Here is a 19,057-nt window from a genome sequence, read left to right on the forward strand (position 1 = left end):
CTTAACCCTCAGATGGTTCCTTTGGACTGAACTGCAAACCCAAACCCAAACTCTTCTTCCAACTCCCCCTTGTTGCTTTGGGGAGCTCTCTTTTGTAAGGTATGGAAGCAAATAAGAAGATGCCTGAGCTCTCTAGACAGGGCATCTGTCATTCTGGAACACTTCTGTGCCTTCTCCCCTGCAAAGTTGGGGTGGGATAGGGGTAAAGGATGATTCACAAGAATCTCCCCCAAAGATCAAGTCTTTTGCTTAAAAAAAAAAAAACCTTAGCAATTCAATTCGACTTAATTTGACAAACATTAAATGCTAAATATAGATAACTGTGGCAGGTGCTGGGGACACAGTCCTTGCCCCAAAATTCAGTTCAAAAGCTGCTTCACTAATGTGAACACATACCAACTTCCGACCATACTATCTATTCTGTTAATAATGTGGTAAATATTTTAAAATCAATCACCAAACTCAAAAGTTTTAATTGTATTCTTTTGCATAGAAATTCTCCTGTCAGCAACACATGGAAATGACATGCTCTTTTCTTGTTAACCTATACATTTATCACTTACCCATGTGCAGATTTTTATGTTGGTATTGAGAAGTTAATAATAAATTAAATAGTCTCCACTTTGACAACCATCAATTTCATTGTCAGCGCACATTTTTAACAAGCCACTCTTTGGAAATTCCTGATAGTTGAAATATCACCACAATACTAATTAACCATTGCTAACAGCATTTAGAAGGAGAGATGACAATTTCAGAATTCAAAATGCCTTCTTAATACATAAAGACTAGAGAATAAACTAAAATGCAGTTAAAAACAAGTTTATGACTCAGAAAAAATTAACAATTCTAAAATAACCAAAATAAGATTATTATTCCATATAAGAACATAGAAATAATTCTATCTAGAAATTTTTTATCTTTAGCAAATAACCAAAAATCAGATAAAATCAACTCCTGAAGTGAATGAAAAAAATTAAAACAGCAACCTGGTGCTGTGTATTAATTCTGTGAGTATTTCAAAATGACCAAAAGAAGTTTTTCCCACTGGTAACTGGGGATTAAAACCAGGGGTTCTTTACCACTGAGCTATATCCCAAAACTTTTTAAATTTTTTATTTTGAGACAAGACCTTGCTAAGTTGCCCAGGCTGGCCACAAATTTGCATTCCTGACTCAGCCTCAGCATGTGCTGCCATGCCTGGCTCCTAATAGAGATTTCTTCCCCCTAACATTTCTTTGTATTAAAAACACAAAGAAATGATAAATGTCTGAACTGAAGGATATGCTATTACTCTGATTTAATCATTATACATTGTATACATGAACTGAAATGCCACACTGTACCCCATAAATATGTACAACAACTATGTTTCAATTAAAAATATGTATAATTAGGGCTGGGGTTATAGCTCAATTGGTAGAGTGCTTGCCTTGTATGCACAAGGCCCTGGGTTCAATCCCCAGCACCACACACACACAAAAATATGTATAATTAAAAGAAGCAATATTGTGCTCCTACTCATCAACAGGAGTTTTCAATATTTTGGAATAATTTTCTTGTTTTTAAAACACTTCAACTTCTATAGCAGGAAGGTGGGTCTTCAGTCAGTAAAATAAACAAGGTAAATGCAAGCCTGGAAATCTGATATGGAGTCAATTCATATGTCTTTACTTTTTCTAGAAGTTTTTTTTTTTTGACAAGTAGATGAATCATCTCTGAGTGATTCAAAAAGACTCTCTGCAAATTCATCATGAAGACATTTAAGTCAGCAATCAAGAGTCAAGTATTTTCTAAAATGTTCAATAATTCAAGGAATCAGAACTACCCAAAGAGTACCTTTATCATTGCGTTTAGTTAAAGACCACAGAGATTAGAAAACACATTACCGTCTCAAAGGCGGTTCTTCCACGTTACAAGTCCCTTAACGACCTTTACCATGGCTCCCTCCCTCCCTCCACACTCTCTCTCTTTTAATAAGGTTGAGCAAATGGGACTTCATTTTATCTGACTACCACAGACTAGTGAGATTAATTATTCATGCTCGAACTCTCTCTTGTTAAGACCATGCATTAGACTAATTTTTCTCTTTATTGCCCTAGTTGGGTGCATCTCAACCCACAGTCACTTGACTCATTCTCAGGGTGTACAGATATGCCGAAAAGAAGAAAAAAGCTACCCAGACCTCCCCAATCTTGAAGAAAGCGCTGTGCTGGTGGCCACCAAGTCAACAGATATTGTTGGGGATTTTTTTCTTTTAAGTACCAAGTGTATATTATGGGAGGACTTAAGCAGTGATCACAGAGCAAATTTTTACTGGCATCAGATGTTTCTTTAAGGATTATCCAAACAGGGCTGGGGTGGTGGCTCAGTGGTAGGGCGCTCGCCTAGCATGTGTGAGGCACTGGGTTCGATCCTCGGTACCACATATAAATAAATAAAATAAAGGTCCATCCACAACTAAAAAAAGAAAAGGAAAAAAAAAAAGAATTATCCATAACAGCTAAACCATGCTGAGACTGGAAATGCAGGATGTTATCACAGACCCTGGGCATGTTTCCTTGCTCTCTGGCTTCCACTAGACCTAGAAGGCACAGTGTGGTTGAAAGCATTGTCTTCAGAAGGAACTTGGGCAGAAATTCCTCTATTTATGGTTTTTCCCCTTAGAGATCTTGAATTATTTCTGATAAATCCCAGCCTTAGAAACTTAACTTTCAATTTTTATCAATTATTCTTATTTCTCTGAAATCTATTTCTAAAATTTTTTTTTCTGATTTCAAATATGCTACATGTTGAATCAAATTCTAACATAACAGAATTGCTTAATAAAACAAAGTGGCAGTCTTTTGTATATCCATCTCTCAGGGAAAACCACTTTTAACAGTTTGGTATATATACTTTTAGACTTTTTATATGTGTCCAAAAACTTTCTTCTCTGCATGGATTATTATTTTACAATTTGTTTTTTCACTTGTCAGCAACTACAGTCAGATCTTATTTTAAATGGCTACATAGAATTTCTCTTGGCATATATAATTCTATATTAGTGAATATTTGGGTTGTTTCTGAATTTTTAAGATAAAACACATGTAATGCTATAATTCATTCAACAGCAAGTCAAAAATATTTATTAGTCACTTTTTATGCAATACGCACTGGAATGAACAGGGATGACAGATGACGTGCAGGAGCCTCAGTCTGCTGCCAGATGAAAGAGTCTGCGCCTCTGCCAGCTGCTGCCGGCCACCAGCTGTCCTGCTCCTCTATACCCAGGACCACCTCTCTGTGGAGACCCACTGACCCACCGAATAGTTGTATCCTAGCAGCTGGTGCCTCAAGCAGCAGGGGCAGTACACTCAGAAGGGAGGCAACAACCCCAGGCCCAACATCTGGGAAGCATCAGCAGCTGCCCTGAGTGGGCCCGCATCCTCCCCATGTGACCTGGATCCTCTGGGGTGCCCAGATGTTACTTTCCAAACCATAATGGAAAGGGCTGGGAAATGGCCACTATCATTGTAATGGGGTAAGTCCAAGGCAGGCCAGTTCCTTCTTTGCTCAGCAAGAATGGGGTTTGGCACTGCAAACTCTTCCTAAATCTGGGACTGACATTACCCTCAAAAGTGAATATGAACACTTGCATCCACAAGAAATTATGGAGCCCTGTCAGCCTAGAATTCTGATGAACAAAGAAGGGAACTTCATGCATGTTTTTTTCAAGTTTACCAAAATAGTGAAAGGCATTAGACCTACAACCAGCCAGCACCAAGTAGCACCAAGACCACCTCAGAACCCCAGCACAGCCTCTCCAAGCAGGTCAAGAGTGGGCAGGTGACTTCCTCATGAGACTGAAGCATTTTAAAAGCTTTGCGAATTAAATTTGTCCACTATCATTTTATAAAAGGAAGTAACAAAGCCAAAGGTCAGGAGACACTGGACTGAACTGAAGCAGAACAGAGGCTAAAAGGCACAGGAAGAAGACCTGATGGACAGCCTTAGAGACAACATGGTCTACCTCTCTTCCTTTCTGCTCCCTGAAAGCTCTCCTCCATCACTACCACATATATTTTGCTCTTCTGGGGGGAAAAGTCATGATCAGAAGCCAAATTCTGGAGCACAGAGCCAGTAAACCTCATGTTCTCTTTTCCCACCCACTCAAGTGTACTCTGTGCTCTCTTCTTGAAGAAGCCCTCAGCACGCAGAGTTCTCCCCTCTTGTCAGGGTGGGAGGTATTTACTGTCTACATGCTTCATCTGGTGTTCTCACGGGGCCATCTTGAACCATGCATTATCTTCTTCCAAGTCTTAAAACATGGAGGATGGGAGAGTCCCCAAGGAGACTCTGAAGTTAGGTCAGGTGCAGCTCTATTACAAACACTGCATCACACACTGGAGAACATTCTACAAGACTTAAGACTCTAAGTAACTCCTTTGGAGTGAAACTCCTATCATTCATTCATTTCTGCAGCATGCAGCAAGGGCCCAGGATGTGCCAGGTACTATATTAGTTACACCTTCTCTGCATCTTGTTAAGTACTTGCATTGGCGTTTGGAGATAACTGGGACTCCATACCAGCCAAACACCGAAATCACCCTCAGTTAGGAACCCAATAAAGATTATTCCTTTTAATGCTTAACACATTTTTCCATGCCCAGATATTTGGCTTGTACAAAGAAACTGCTTCACCCTTCCCCAAAGAGAGGGAGGCTTCACAGATACCTGGTCATCATATCTACATTCTAGGAAACTGAAACTGCATCCAGTCCAGAGATTCCACTGCTCACAAGATGGCAAACTAACATGCCTAGAAAACAACGCTGAAAAACAGGATACGATTCTACCTGTTATCAGACAGGCCTTCAGACATTCTGTTTAACTCATAAGAAATTAAGGAAATTCAGTAGAGCCAAAAGTGACGAGAGCACTGAAATCAGAAAGGTGAGTGAACGTTAGGCCAGGGACGCATGCCAGTGTCAGGAGCCCAAACAGCTGGTGAAATGGAAGACCAAGGGTCTGGCCAACACAAAGGAAAATATTCTCCATAAAGCCGAGCCTTTTTAGGCACTTAGATAAAAGCAAGCAAGGAGGAAAAAAAAAATCTATCTACTGGTGGAGAGGGCTCATCTTATGGAAATCTGTCCACCTTAGCTTCAGCTCAGGGTGGACAAAACTCAAGCTGTGATCACATGTGTGCCCTCACATGAGTTCAGGCAGAATTCACACCATCTGCATGGCCAGGAGAACCCAAGCCTAGTGATTCAAGTATTTTCAGTTCAGTGACATGGTTCCAGTACCTGGCAGAATCTTCTCAGGAGGACAACCTCCACCCAGACCCCTTAAGAGACCTATAAATCAAGATCAGCCAAAGATTAGCTCACAGTTAAAAAAAAAAAAATTCCAAAACCAGAAAAAAGCAATTTATCCTAAGTGAGAGAAACAAAACCAAGCTCAATTAGGGTTGGGGTTGTGGCTCAGAGGTAGACTGCTCGCCTAGCATGCGTGAGGCACTGGGTTCGAACCTCAACACTACATGAAAATAAAATAATGTGTCCACCTATAACTAAAAAATAAATATTTAAAAAAAAACAAGCTCAATTAGACTTCCAAGCATATTAGGTATTTTTCAAATAAAGAACAAAACAAGCATGTCAAAAATGTTGATAGATAACTTAGCAAAAACTTATTAAGTAGGTTTGAAAAACAAATCATAGAAATTACAGTCAATGGATGATATAAACAAGAAGAAGGATGAGTCCAAGAGGGAATCTGTGAACTGAAAACTGATATGAGGAATTACCCAGAATGAAACAGAGAGAGACGGAAAAGAGGAGCAAGCAGTGTCCAGCACTCATCTGACCTGAGCTCCAGAGAGAAATGAGAGGAAATTTCAACAGGAAAAATGGCTGGGAATTTTCTGCAATGGAAAGGAAGGAAACACAAGAAATTTATCTTCCAAAGAAGATAAATTAAAAAATAAATCCATACCTAGAGACACTGGGGTAAAATCACAGAAAATTAAAAACAAAGAGATAATATTAAAAGCATCAAGAGGAAGAAAAAAATCCTAAAAGGGTCTGAGAGGTATGCTGGCAGCCACCTTCTCAGCAGCACCAGTGGAAGTCAAAACCAACAGTGTCTTCAAAAGACTAAGGGAGGGCTGGGGATCACAACTCAGTTGGCTGAGTGCTTGCCTTGCATGCACAAGGCCCTGGGTTCAATCCCCAGCACCAAAAAAAAAAAAAAAAAAAAAAAAAAAAAGACTAAGGGAAAGTACCTGTGAACCTGAACTATAAAAGACAGGATGATTACCTTTTAAAGATGAAATAAAAATGTTTTTGGATTAAAACACTGAGAGCACTTGAGGCCAACAGATCCTCACTAAAAAACAACAACAACAACAACAAAAAAACCTTTCAAAGGAAGTACTTTTGGAAAACAGAAAACAATTCCAGAAAAACATTCTGATGTGCTGGAAGGAGTACTGAACAAAGACTCAAGTAAATGTGCTAGAAGTAGACAAATCCTGGCTCCTTCCAACAAAAATAATACATAACACTGGTTTGGGGGTTCAGCAGAGTAAACACTCTCCAGTCTCTAGTCATTGTTCCAAGCAATCAAACACCATAAATAACAACGAAAATACTATAAAACAAGGAAAATGTACCATGATCACAAAGATGGCAGACGCACAGGGCATGCTTCACATTCACACCATACTGTGTGAATGAACACTTCTCTGGATACCTGCACCATGCCTGGCACACGAGAGGGGCTCAGTATACATCTGATAAAAGAATGCACAGATGTGTAAGCCCTGCACACCTGTGTGGACCTGTCCAGTACAGGCAGGTGCCACACTGCCTTGTAGTAAAGACAGGCTTCACGAATACAAATGGAATGTTAAGTCAATCAGCTGTCCACCAGTGGCAAGGCATGGAGCTGCTTCCTGAGTGGCAAGTAAAGTTTCATTCCAGTCTTGAAGTATGAGACTAGGAACACTCATTAAAAAAAAAAAAAGTACAAAACATATAAAAGATAAAGGCCTATAAATCTTTGGGGTAGAATCTACTCATGTAAACCACTAAAATTCTAATTCAATGTAACTATGATCCAGAGAAATGTGAAATTTAACTACAAAAAATGCAGTATCTATGTATCATTGCTCACACACAAAGCTAAGTGAAAGCTTCTGTAAATTCATAGATGAGCTAAGATTTTAAAAAAAGGATGAGAAAGATGGACAATTGAGGAGGGAGAGGGAGCTAGTGAGAAAAGAGTAAATCATACACAAAACAGCCAATAAAAAAATAAAAAAGCAGTTAATATACATGAATAATGGATGTCTGATTTAAAAGCAGTTTACTCCGATATGATGTAATTTTTGACAATCAGCCAGAGAGACTATTTTGTAAATCCTTGCCAGAGATAAGTCATAGCATGAGGCTTGGTAACACGGCCATATCTGTGAACATGTGGAAAATGACTTTCACCACCGTCCCAAAGGTGACTTTCTGTTGGCAAACAGAACCTCGCCTCTCAGGTGCACTTAGCAGCAGTGACCAGCAAGATGCAAGGACTGAAGAGATGGCTCCCTGAATGAGCACAGGTCCCTGAAACGTGCCCCCCAACAGTTTCCATGACATGCTTCTGGCACAGCACACACACACTCAGCACAGAGGGAGGAGCAGCCGGGGCTGCTTTCATGTGTAAGTTTTAATTGGAGTGACAAGCCCACAAGGCCAAGATATTTCAGGGACGAGACGGTGCTGCTGAGTGTCGCCAGGCTCTGGGTAGGCCAGGCCTGTATGAGCTCCCCACCACGTGCCAGTGCACCTGCAGCCCCCGCTGTTCCAGGACTGGACTCTTCCCGGGGAGGCAGTGCCAATCATGCAGGCTGTGCCAAATGCAGGCTTTGTGATGTGGGCAGATGTCTACAAAGGACCAGAGCAAAGCCGAACCAACACCTATTGTGACCTAAGCCTGAAAGGAACCTAGGGAGCAAAAGTGTTCCCAGGGGAAAACCAGGCAAAAGTCACCCAGACGTCTCTCAACTGCCTCCCTCCCCACTTCGTCTCTACCATGCAGAAGGTGCAGGGCCCATAAAGGAAGCCAGCTCTGCTTTGCGGAGTGAGCAGAATGCGGCTCTGCTTTGCTTCAGAGATCTCTTTAGTCCCTGTCCCAGTGCTAGGAAAGGATAAGAGCTGTGACCACAGAAAACTGGTGGACAGTTACATAAATGAAGAGGGGTGCCCACTGCCCGAGTGGTGGGTCGAGGAGGAGATAATGACTATGCATCTGCACATTCTCCTCTCATACTTTCACCGCACTTCGTAATAAGGAGCGCATGCAGTCTCCAAACACTCTACAATTACCCACGTTTATACGGTCCCCAGGAGAAAGAGTTATTATTAAATCTATGCTTTGGGAGAAAACTGGCTGAAAACTATGACATGAATTCTTTAAAATTTAAAGGAGCTTAAACATTATTTTAAAATGAAAATATTACAAGTCAGCTGCTTATAATATAAAACTACCTGTAAGTCTACAGACTTAATTAACACAGAATATTAAACCAGTTTGGTTATCAATTTTCTTTTGATTAGAATGGTGACTTCTAGCTTAGCCCCAAGTGAGGTGGACAAAGGCTTGGAAGAGGGTAGGCAGGCAGAATGTTACTAAGGTCAGATCACTGAAATAAATGACAGTTTGGGGGGGGGGCTGAAAATTGCAGTATATAACCAGAGCCTTTGGTGTAGGACAGACAGTCCACCCCTAAAGTCTCCTTACCCCTGAGGCCTGGCCACCTTTAATCACATGACATAGTACACCATGGCATCACCGAGAGCTGCTTGACAGTGTTTGATACATACTGTTCATAACATCCAGCCTTTCACTCAAATTCTCTCTGAATATCACTCCATTTGAGTCTCACACCACCAACAGGGAGACAGAAAAATACTATTATCTTCATTTTATGCATTAAGAAACTGAGGCTTCAATAATTTTAAATAACTTGCCCCAAATCATACAGGTAACAAGGCAGCCACAGCAGCCCGAGGCACAGCCCAGGGGTCTCAGTCCTGTATCAGTGTACTCTCATATCTTTTCCCAATTCCTGTCAAAAATGGTTATTAATAGCGGCTGATATTCACAATGTTCTCCTACACGCTCGACCCTGTAATAATGCACCATCTATCTGACCCTCACAATTCTATAAGGTGAGTGAAAGATTTCACTTGTTGTACCTACAACGAAGTGAAGCTAGAGAGAGGGCAAACCTTTACCCAGCTCTCAAGTTCTGGAACCAGGACTGAAACCTGGACAGGTGGCCTTCAAAGCTTGTACTCTTTAAATCTCCACCACAGACTGCTCAAAAGGTGGTCCAGAGCAGCAGCCACAGCAGCTATGGGCACACTGCAGACTGCAGTTCTCAGGCCCTGCCCAGACATACTGAATCAGAAGCTCTGGGTGGACCAATGATCTCTATTTTAATCCTGTGGATTCTGATGTTCCCTAATGTGTGAAAACCCCTTCAAACCTTTGGGGCTGAAAAAGAGTTGCAGGCACAGGAGAGCTTAGTGTTACTCAGCTCTAACTGCCCACTTCCTGCCTCCTGACTGCTGCTGTCTGGTTAGGCCACAATGCCAGGCAGTAACCACAACATCCAAGTGTGAGGTGCAGGTCCTGTGTACTGCAAAAGCTCAGACAGGGCAGCTCGGAACAGCTGGTGAGGTTCTTCTAGTAGGTGGGACTCTGGATGGGAGGGAAAGAGGGACTGCTACTGTAGTCCCTGGAAGGGAATGAGCACAGCACATTCACACTGCACCTCCCTGGCTAGATCAAGGGCTCACCTTACAAATGAAAGGCTGGGAGCCAACAGGGGGCCTTGCCCCCCAGGGTTTTGACGGCCACATTGAAGGCAGACATGAGGGTCTAACCATAGTCCTCAGCATGTGGCCATAACTTCAATAAAACCTAAAATGGGCACAAGACAGAGCACTTATAGGTGCCCATGAGCAAATCCCGGGAAAGGGGGAAAGGGCACAGCAAGTGAGGGAGGGGCTTACAGAAGGAATGCTACTCAGGAAGTATTTTTTTTTTCATGTCATTTCCAATATGCATTTTAAAACTTATTGTGAAGGTGAGAAAAGAGTTCACAAACCAAGTGCAGAGGCCACCTGTAAGTAGAGTAGGTAGAGCCTAGGCCAGAGTCCTAACCTGCAAAGATCTAAAGAAAGCTGGGTTTAGAATTGGGGTCAGGCCCAGTCAGTTGTCCCTTATTGAAGGCACAGTTCCTGAGCAGGACCAAGGAGTGGTGACTAGAAGCCGGGTCACTGCACAGCTGCTCTGGCCTGGGACACACCTCCTAAGACTTGAGGCCTCATTTTTACAAACTATAACCCTCTTCCTCCTCTGGAGTTCCCAGCTTGGAATGTGATCAGTGGAACGTGGGCTGACCTGGCGCTTTTCTTTGTCTGTCTACAAGGGGTTTGCCCTGGAAATTAAGAAGACACCAAGGGAATGCTTTGAAGAGTAACTTTGCATCCATTAGAAGGACTCATCTCTGCGACTCAATAATTGATGTTACTTACAAAGGCCACTCTCTAACACAGTGCCTTATACAGAAGACTGAAGTGTTGGGTAAATTAATAAATCATATTCACCTATGCACTGGATTAAAAGCAAAGTTCTCTATAATACTGTGTTAGTCTAGTTTAAAGTGCTATGTGAATTTGAAAACAGTGAACTATTTTCTGTGGGACTGAAATTCGAACTCATGTAGGCCATTTCTGTGGGCCTCTTTCTCTTGCTCTCTTCCAAAACAACATCATCGGCTGCAACTGTCTGAATGTGTGGGAAGCACACAGCCCACTCTATGGCAGTACTGTTTTCACTTTGGCGATAAAGACAAACCATGGCTAATGGAGAAACACACTGGTTTTTAACACTAAAAAAACCTAGTTGCTGGCTGGGCAATATTTACTCTGTGATTCTTCTGGCACAAAAAACCCAAAGCCATCTCCATCTGTGCAGGTCAAATAAATGCAACAGTCAACTCGCAGTTTACATCCTCCAGTGAGGGAGGGATGGTGCAACAGGAAGGAACTTTCACATTAATAACCATGGAAGCCATTAGAAAAATTGGGCCCTAAATAAAACTCTAAGTTTAACTGAAAATCCAAATGAGAAGAAAGGCAATGAACATCATAAATACACTTCAACGTAATGGTTTTATAAACTTGCTCAGAGCCTCAAGAATACTAATTAGTTTCTTTAAAAATTAGAAAATTATACAAACATCACTGGCATACAAAAACCACACTAGTGTGAGTGCAGACAGGAGACATCTGGGACATGGTGCCAGCCTCTCCAGGAAGGCTTCACGTTACAAAGGCTTCCGCACTGCACCATGAGTCGGCCATTCCCGTTCACTTACTGCACCTGTTCTGCCTGGAAGCTAAACTGGCCCAACCCTTTCTATTCTGAGCGTATCTTTTCAAAACAATCCTCAGGAAAATGAATCCTGTGAAGACGCGGGGACTGCTATCGCTACAAGCGTGGCTCCCACACCTGCTCAAGGTTACCAATGCCCCAGTCCGCCTGGACCCCGGGGCTGCCTTTCCACATGGAGTTCCCTCTGGTGGGCCTGCTGCTTCCATCTGCACTGCCCTGCAACAGGCTTTGCCTGACAACTAAGCAACCCCATAAGTGGTGGGCGTGGGAGATGAGGGAGGAGCCAGAGAAGTACAGAGCCCCAGCCACGTGCAAGGCACATTACTTACAAACTGAATGAGTAACTTGCCTGAGGTTTGTCTGACTCCAAAACCCTTCCTTGCATGTCCCCAGTGGTGATATGACTACCTTACCTGTAGCTGACTGTTAACTTTCCTTGTATTTACTTTTTATAACTTTCTCACTCCCTTCCAGACTACTAGAGATCCAAAAGCACTCTTAGTTTCTCTAAAAAGTGATAACATTCTAAGAAATACTTTCTGCAGAAAAACCTGCCATGGTTTTATAGAATATCAGACCCTCACAGGCCTCTAAGCTGGAAGACTTTTTGCTCTGTCTTGAGAAATCCTATAGATCTATGGAGGTGCTTCATGGTTTTCACTATAAGTGAGGAGAATTACATTTATTATTATTCATTATAAGCAACATACCTGCAATGATATCAATTATGGATATCATTTTAATATTAAAACATGCATAAAAACATTTCAATGTTCATTTATACAATTTTTTATCACTACAGAATTCACCAAGTTCATTGAGAAGGTCTTAGGAACATCCATCCATCCCAATCTGGAGAAAACCACCTTTATATTGCTAAGTCACACTCAAGAACCACAAGGGGTGTAATCCATGAGACAGATGTCATATTTCATTCATCTCTATGTCCAGCACCAACTAGACATTTAGCACAGAGCAAGTGCTCAGTCAGTATTTCTTAACAACGATATAACCTTAACAATGGATTCTTTTGATTGTATCACTCATGGTCTCCATGAGCTATTTTTCTAAACTTCTTCAAGAAGAAAATAGAGTTTTAAAGGTTTAAAGTGAGCAATAAAATTTAAATAAGATATTCATTTTATGAACTTTCAACTTTATAACTATTCATCCTGCTTGTAAAATACCATTTTTATTCTCCTCTGGAATGGAATCTTGAACAAAAGACAAGATGGCTCTCCTACTCTGGAGTAGGTATGAGAGAACAAGGCCACAACCTGAGCACTGTGCTTCGGACTCCAAAGGCTCCCCAGACAAACATTTCAACTCATGACTAGTGCAGGCAACCAATCTGGGGTCCTTCGTGTCCGTGGACGGGGAATGATTATCATAAGAGACGTTAGCAATTATTTTCCAGTGTGATGTAAGCTGAGGCAGCAGCGCCAAGCAAGCGTCCTTGTCAAACACAGTCCAGCCTTCTGGATGACTTCACTCACATTTTCCTGATTAGGATACGTGCCACGTGCTGCTTAATACAATCTGCCATCAAATGCCAAGTACTTCAGAACTAAATTAGAAAATACGTCCAAATACATAGAATGATGCTAAGAGCCCTAAGTGGATCTCGCTTTGCCTTTATGAGGCATAAGACTCATCGTCAACATAATGCTCTTCAAGGAAGCAATTCTCTCTTCTAACCCTCTACCTCTGAGAGCAAAATTTAATTCAGGCAACAAAAGAATTAATAAAGATGATATGCTATCATAAATATGGTTTCATAAATGAAAGTATTTTGACAGATTCAGTAACTATGAGACACACACACACACAAAAAAAATATTTAAAAGGATGTTTGGGTACAAAGGGCCACATTAACAGAGTTCACAATGCTCTTTGCAATGCAGCATGACGAAGAGATGGAGCCAGAGTTAACTACTGTTACATTAATTTTCTTTTACAATCACATGCCACTCAGCAACAGCTACCTTTAAGGTCATTTATACACTGAAGTCTGAGAATCCAAGAAGGCAACTTCAAAACTTAACTATCGGGCTGGGGCTGGGGCTCAATGGAAGAGCATTTGCCTAGCATGTGTACGGCACTGGGTTTGATTTTCAGTACCACATATAAATAAATGAATAAAGTAAAGAGCTCCATCAACAATTTTAAAAAATATATTTAAAAAACACTATCAGGGAAGGAGGGGACAGGGCTAAAGAGTGACAGTGATCAAATTATATTGTCATATTGTGCACATATACAAATGTGTAATAACAAATTCCATCAATATATGCAAGTATAATGCACCAATAAAAAAATGAAAAAACAACAACTATTTTTGCCTAAAAGTAAAAGACTTTCAAGCAGTACTTTTCAACAATACCACTTACTTACAAGACACAGGAACTGATGATAAATACCAGTTTCCTGTCCAACCATTCTTGCCAGCATCAACATGACCCTTAGAGAAGAAACAGAAGCAATGGACTCCACAACCCATTTCAGAAGCCCTGAACTACTCAGGATCCTCCAGCAGTAGATGAGTTCAGTACTATGCCACAGGGAACAGGAAAAGTTGAAACCACTTAATCACCAACCAAAGAATCCAGGAATGTGGGTGCTGGACAGGGGACCAAAGACCCAAATGTCCAACCTCGATTTATAGGGGAGAGATTACCATCTTAAAAGAATCATAGACTCCCTCAAAGACACTGAATACGCCAGCGAGGGACATGCATCAGAGTGTAGCTTTTCCCACTGTAAGAGCAGCCTGACAGGACTGTCAGACCTGCTGCACTGATTCCAGGTGAAGCCAGGTGGTCTAGTCATTCCTCTGAAAAACAGAGCTGTAAAATAATTACACAAAGGACAAGACAAGTCACATCTCAGCACATCCTTCCTGGCCTCATATTATTGTAATCCTTCTATGAAGCCAAAAGGAGGAAAGGTATCAAGGAACTGCCAGGGGAATGGGATGCACTGCTACCCACCAGTCTCCAACATATAACTTCTGTGGAGGGTAACAGCTGTCAGAATTACTAAGGCACACATCCCTTTGACCAAGCCAGTCTCCTCTGAGGAATTAATCCTGCAAATGCATTCATGTAGACCAAGTGTTGCCTGCAATACAAAAGACTGGGAACAATCAAACATTCACCAAAGTGGAGCTAGCCAGATTCACCAAGGCACCTCCATAAGGTGCAATACTATGATGTTCCCCCGCAACAAAGAAAAGAACACCAGCAAATTCTGTGTTTCACTGCATAATCAATTGTTGCCACTGCAATAAAGCATATTTACAGGTATTCCTTGCATCCTAATCTTGTACCAAAGACAATTTTGTAATAAATGATTTTAAAGTAATATCATCACAAGGCTGGGGTTGTGGCTCAGTGGCAGAGCATTTGCCTAGCATATGTGAGGCACTGGGGTCAATTCTCAACACTGCATATAAATAAATGAATAAAATAAAGGTTCATCAACATTTAAAATATATTTTTTAAAAAAGTAATATCACAGTTTTTTTTAAAGCTTTACATAATGGTCACACCTCACTTCTTTGGAAAAAAAATTTTGGCATAAAATCTGTGATGATGATGATGCAGTAAAATACAGTTCTTTATTATCTCCAGAGACGGGGTACAAGGAAAAGCAAGGTGCAAAACAAACATACAGTATTTTTACCATTCACATTTTTTAAAAGGGAGAGTTCACGTAGAGTAGAGTACCCAGGAGTACACGAACCACCTCTGCAAGGATACACGAGGAGCTGCCAGCAGTGATCTGGCTCTGGGAAGAGAAACTGGGAGGCAGGCTGAAAGCAGCAGGAAGGAGCCTGCCCATAGCACACCCTTCCCCTCCTGTCTTCTGGTTTCTGAATCAGAAGACATTTAAAAATCTGATATTTAAAGAAAGGGCAAAAATAACAGCCATTTTTATCTATGACTTTATGTAGCCAAAGAAAATGCTGGCAAACCCAAGTGTGGCCCCTTAATTCTGACCCCTGAAACCCAAGTGTGGGAACTCCTGCCCCAAGGGCAAACCCAGACTGCAGAGCACTAATTCAGCCTTTTCCACTGAGCTGGAGAGGACCAAAACCCAGCTAGACTCACAAGCCTTTCTCTAGAGATTAAGCAGACAAGCTTTTGCTAAATTACTTTGTTTCTTCTCCTTAGAAAACTTTTATTAACAGAGCTTGCTTGGTTGCTTGACAAGTACCAGTTTGTGAAAATCTGTGTGTAATGCTGTTTTAACACTCCAAAGCCAGGAACACACTGGTGCTCAGTGAGTATTATGATGCATACACAACAGACTGGCCAGTAACATACATGACTGGGTAGGTCTGAACCATTATTACCCGATGCTTATGCAGCTGTGGTGCCTATAACATGCTAATGTGGTCAGCATACGGTGCAAGGACATTTTCTACCTAACAGTTACCACCACCTCTGGAGTGCTTCTACAGTTAGGGAGAGCTAGGTTCTTGGCTAAAATTCTATCTCAGCATTTGCTTTTACTATCTACTTTTATCACAGTTATAATCAATAATGCACTACAGCTAAACCCCAGTTCTGTATCAGGTACAAACAAAGATAAACTAAACCCTCTGTTCTCACAAAGCATTCATGTGAATCCTAGATATACAGGCCAGAGGCACAGACACAAACCCCAGTGTATCCATGGCTCCAGGCAAACTCCACTGCTAATTGTCTCTCACCAACCTCATAAAATGTGCCCAACTCATGTTGCCAGGCAGAAGCACAGACATAGCCAAAACATGGTAGTCACAAGCAAAACGACTCTGAGCCTTACACATGAGACTATTTGGGAATTATGACATTACATTATAGAATAGCAGGATGACACTAAAATTTCACAGAGCCACCCGTTACATGGCTTAACTCACATGGAAACTGTACCCCACAATGCTTAAAAAATATAAGTTTTTTTCTGAGGAAGCAGAATATCTATTAGAGTCAAGCAGATGGAAAGTGATATAGAGGAAGCTTTGCATCCATCTTACTCTGGAACGGGTGGCATTCATGATGGAGACTCATCTCAACACAAAACTCTTATCAGCCAATCACTCACGCAAGGATCTGGAGTTTGGTGTCGTGCTCACAAAACATTTGGATGACTAAATGCTACTGACAGTCTTCCAGTTGATATTTTAAAACATCTGTACAAAAAACTTTCTGCCACTCCTAATTTTAAAACAACAATGAAAAATATCAGGTAGTAAGTTATTTGAAAAGGAGGATAGGAGGGAAAAAGAGGAAAGATCATGAATTGAAATCAATTTTCATGCATGTATGAGTTTGTCAGGTTGAACCCAACTACTATGTGTAATTATAAAGCTCTAATTTAAAAAAAAAGTTATTTGAGAGACTACATAATTTTATTTTTTTAATATTTATTTTTTTAGTTTTTTAGGTGGAACCAATATCTTAATTTTATTTTCATGTGGTGCTGAGGATCGAACCCAGTGCCTCCCACATGCCAGGTGAGTGCACTACCACTTGAGCCACATCCCCAGCCTGGAGAGACTACATAATTTTAAACATGAATTTTATTAAAATTAATGTATTAGCCAACTGATCTCATAATTAATGATTTTAAACAGGCTGAAAATTTTGAGAGTCATCAAAAACAAAAATAAAAACAACAACAACAACAAAAAAACACCTGCTTACATCTGCATCTAAAGGATCCTTCCAGAGATGTGAATGTAGCTCAGACAGTGTGCCTAGTACCCACGAGGCCTGGGGTCTGATCCCCAGCACTGCAAAGAAAAGGAGGGGAATCCTTCCAGTCCAATTTTATGCTGAACTATCCCTTTAGCATTGAGTTTCTCAAATCTATTCACTACAATTGTCTCTTTATAGTAATAAATCCATTCAATAGGACCTGCTGGATGAAAAATTTATTAAAAATTTGAAAAGCGGTTGGGGGTGTAGTCAGTCCATGCTTAGCATGTGGGAAGCCATGGGTTCCATTCCCAGTACCACACACACATACACACACAAAATTAAACTGGATTGAAAATATGAAAAAATTGGGCTAGGGGTATAGCTCAGTGATAGAATTCTCACCTAGCATGTATGAGGCCCTTGGTTTGATCCCCAGTATCACAATTTAAACAATATAAAAAAGGCCTTTCAAAAATATATATGAAAAATTTAAAAATAGTCTCTTTCTCAATAAGTGAGCTTACCAGTATCAGAAAATAAAGTCCAGAGCATAAAAAAGGAAACTGCCTTAGAACTCCAATTCTTGCTCCTTCCCTCTTCACAGGAAGATGAAACTCAGGAGTTTTGGCACCACGGACTTCCCAGCCACAGTGCATCAGATCTGCTCCAGCCCAACAGGCTGACCCCAGCACCGAGGGCAGCCTCCTCACAGAGATTTCAGTATGCCACACATATTTTCTCAGTCTTCTGGGGTGAAGAATATGTGATTAGAATTCAGGATGCTTCAATTCTTGAGTACTGACTAAGCTGTAAAAATAGGGGCACGTACATAAATGACCTTACAGGTCAAATACAAAGGATGTGAAAATCACCACCAGAGACCAGAGTCCAACTGAGTGGTAAAAATAACGGAGGGATAATTAACTCTCCTGTGCTAGGGACTACTGCTTAAAAGCTTCACATGTATCTTTTCATTTAGTCCTGCAACAATGGAACTCCATTTTATAAATGAGGAAAACAGCATAAAGAGGGTAAGCAACCTGCCCAAAGTCACACGAGGTAGTAGGCGAGAGAACGGAGCTGTGCATGTACAGAACCTCGTTCTTTCTATAGTCACATACTGCAATGTGGAAAGGAGTCTCCTTCCTTAGGAGAAGTCTGCTGCCAAAGGAGTCCTTGGCTTCAGATGTTCCTTCCCAGGAATCCTACCAACTGCCAGCCGTGATGGGAGCAGACAAATTGGAAGAAACACAAAACCAAACAAAAACTTCATTTCTTTCTCCCCGATCCCACAAAAGCAGAGTTCTATAAATCAGCTTGGTCTACAGTCAGAATAGTAAAAAACAATGGGATAATGAAATTTAGTCATCATTCAAAGAATTTCAACTAAAACTGTGTCTCTCTGCATCTCACTCAAAGAGTACCAGAAGGTAGTTTGATACCCTGTTGGTGAGAATGTAAATTTTGATGCAACCTTTCTAGAGTGCAATTTGGCAATGTCCGTCCACATCTCAATGCACATCCTACAGATACACCACACAGGATTGTTTTCAAGTTGCAACATGCTGTGCAGCATTGCCAGTGACAGCCAAAACAATGAAAGCAAGGGAAAGGCTAAGCAGCCTGTGGACCGTGAACACACACTGGATCTGGGTAAGAGAGCCTAGTATACTGGACCATGAAATGCTCTCTGAGGCATGGTAATGAGTGAAAACACTGGATACAGAATAGCATGAATATTATCAATACTATGATCTCATTCCTACAGATATGTTTTTAGTAAGCAAATGTACCTATCTATGAATTAAACTTCACTATAAGAATATAAAAAAATTACTAATGGTTTCTTCAGTGCAGTGGGGTTGAAAAAAGGGAAAAGAAAGGAAATAATCACTTTTCACTTTGTATCCTTGGAA

The 19,057-nt window shown here is 41.1% G+C and overlaps 1 protein-coding gene across 1 annotated transcript in view; it reads right to left on the reverse strand.

The window, feature by feature from the left end:
- The window catches only part of Fbxw8 (F-box and WD repeat domain containing 8), a 106,151-nt gene that overhangs the window by 15,723 nt on the left and 71,371 nt on the right, over positions 1-19,057 (reverse strand). The gene's annotated exons all lie outside the window — the stretch shown is intronic.

Source organism: Marmota marmota, unplaced genomic scaffold (assembly GCF_001458135.2).
Source record: "Marmota marmota marmota unplaced genomic scaffold, marMar, whole genome shotgun sequence".
Classification (NCBI taxonomy): Eukaryota; Metazoa; Chordata; class Mammalia; order Rodentia; family Sciuridae; genus Marmota; species Marmota marmota.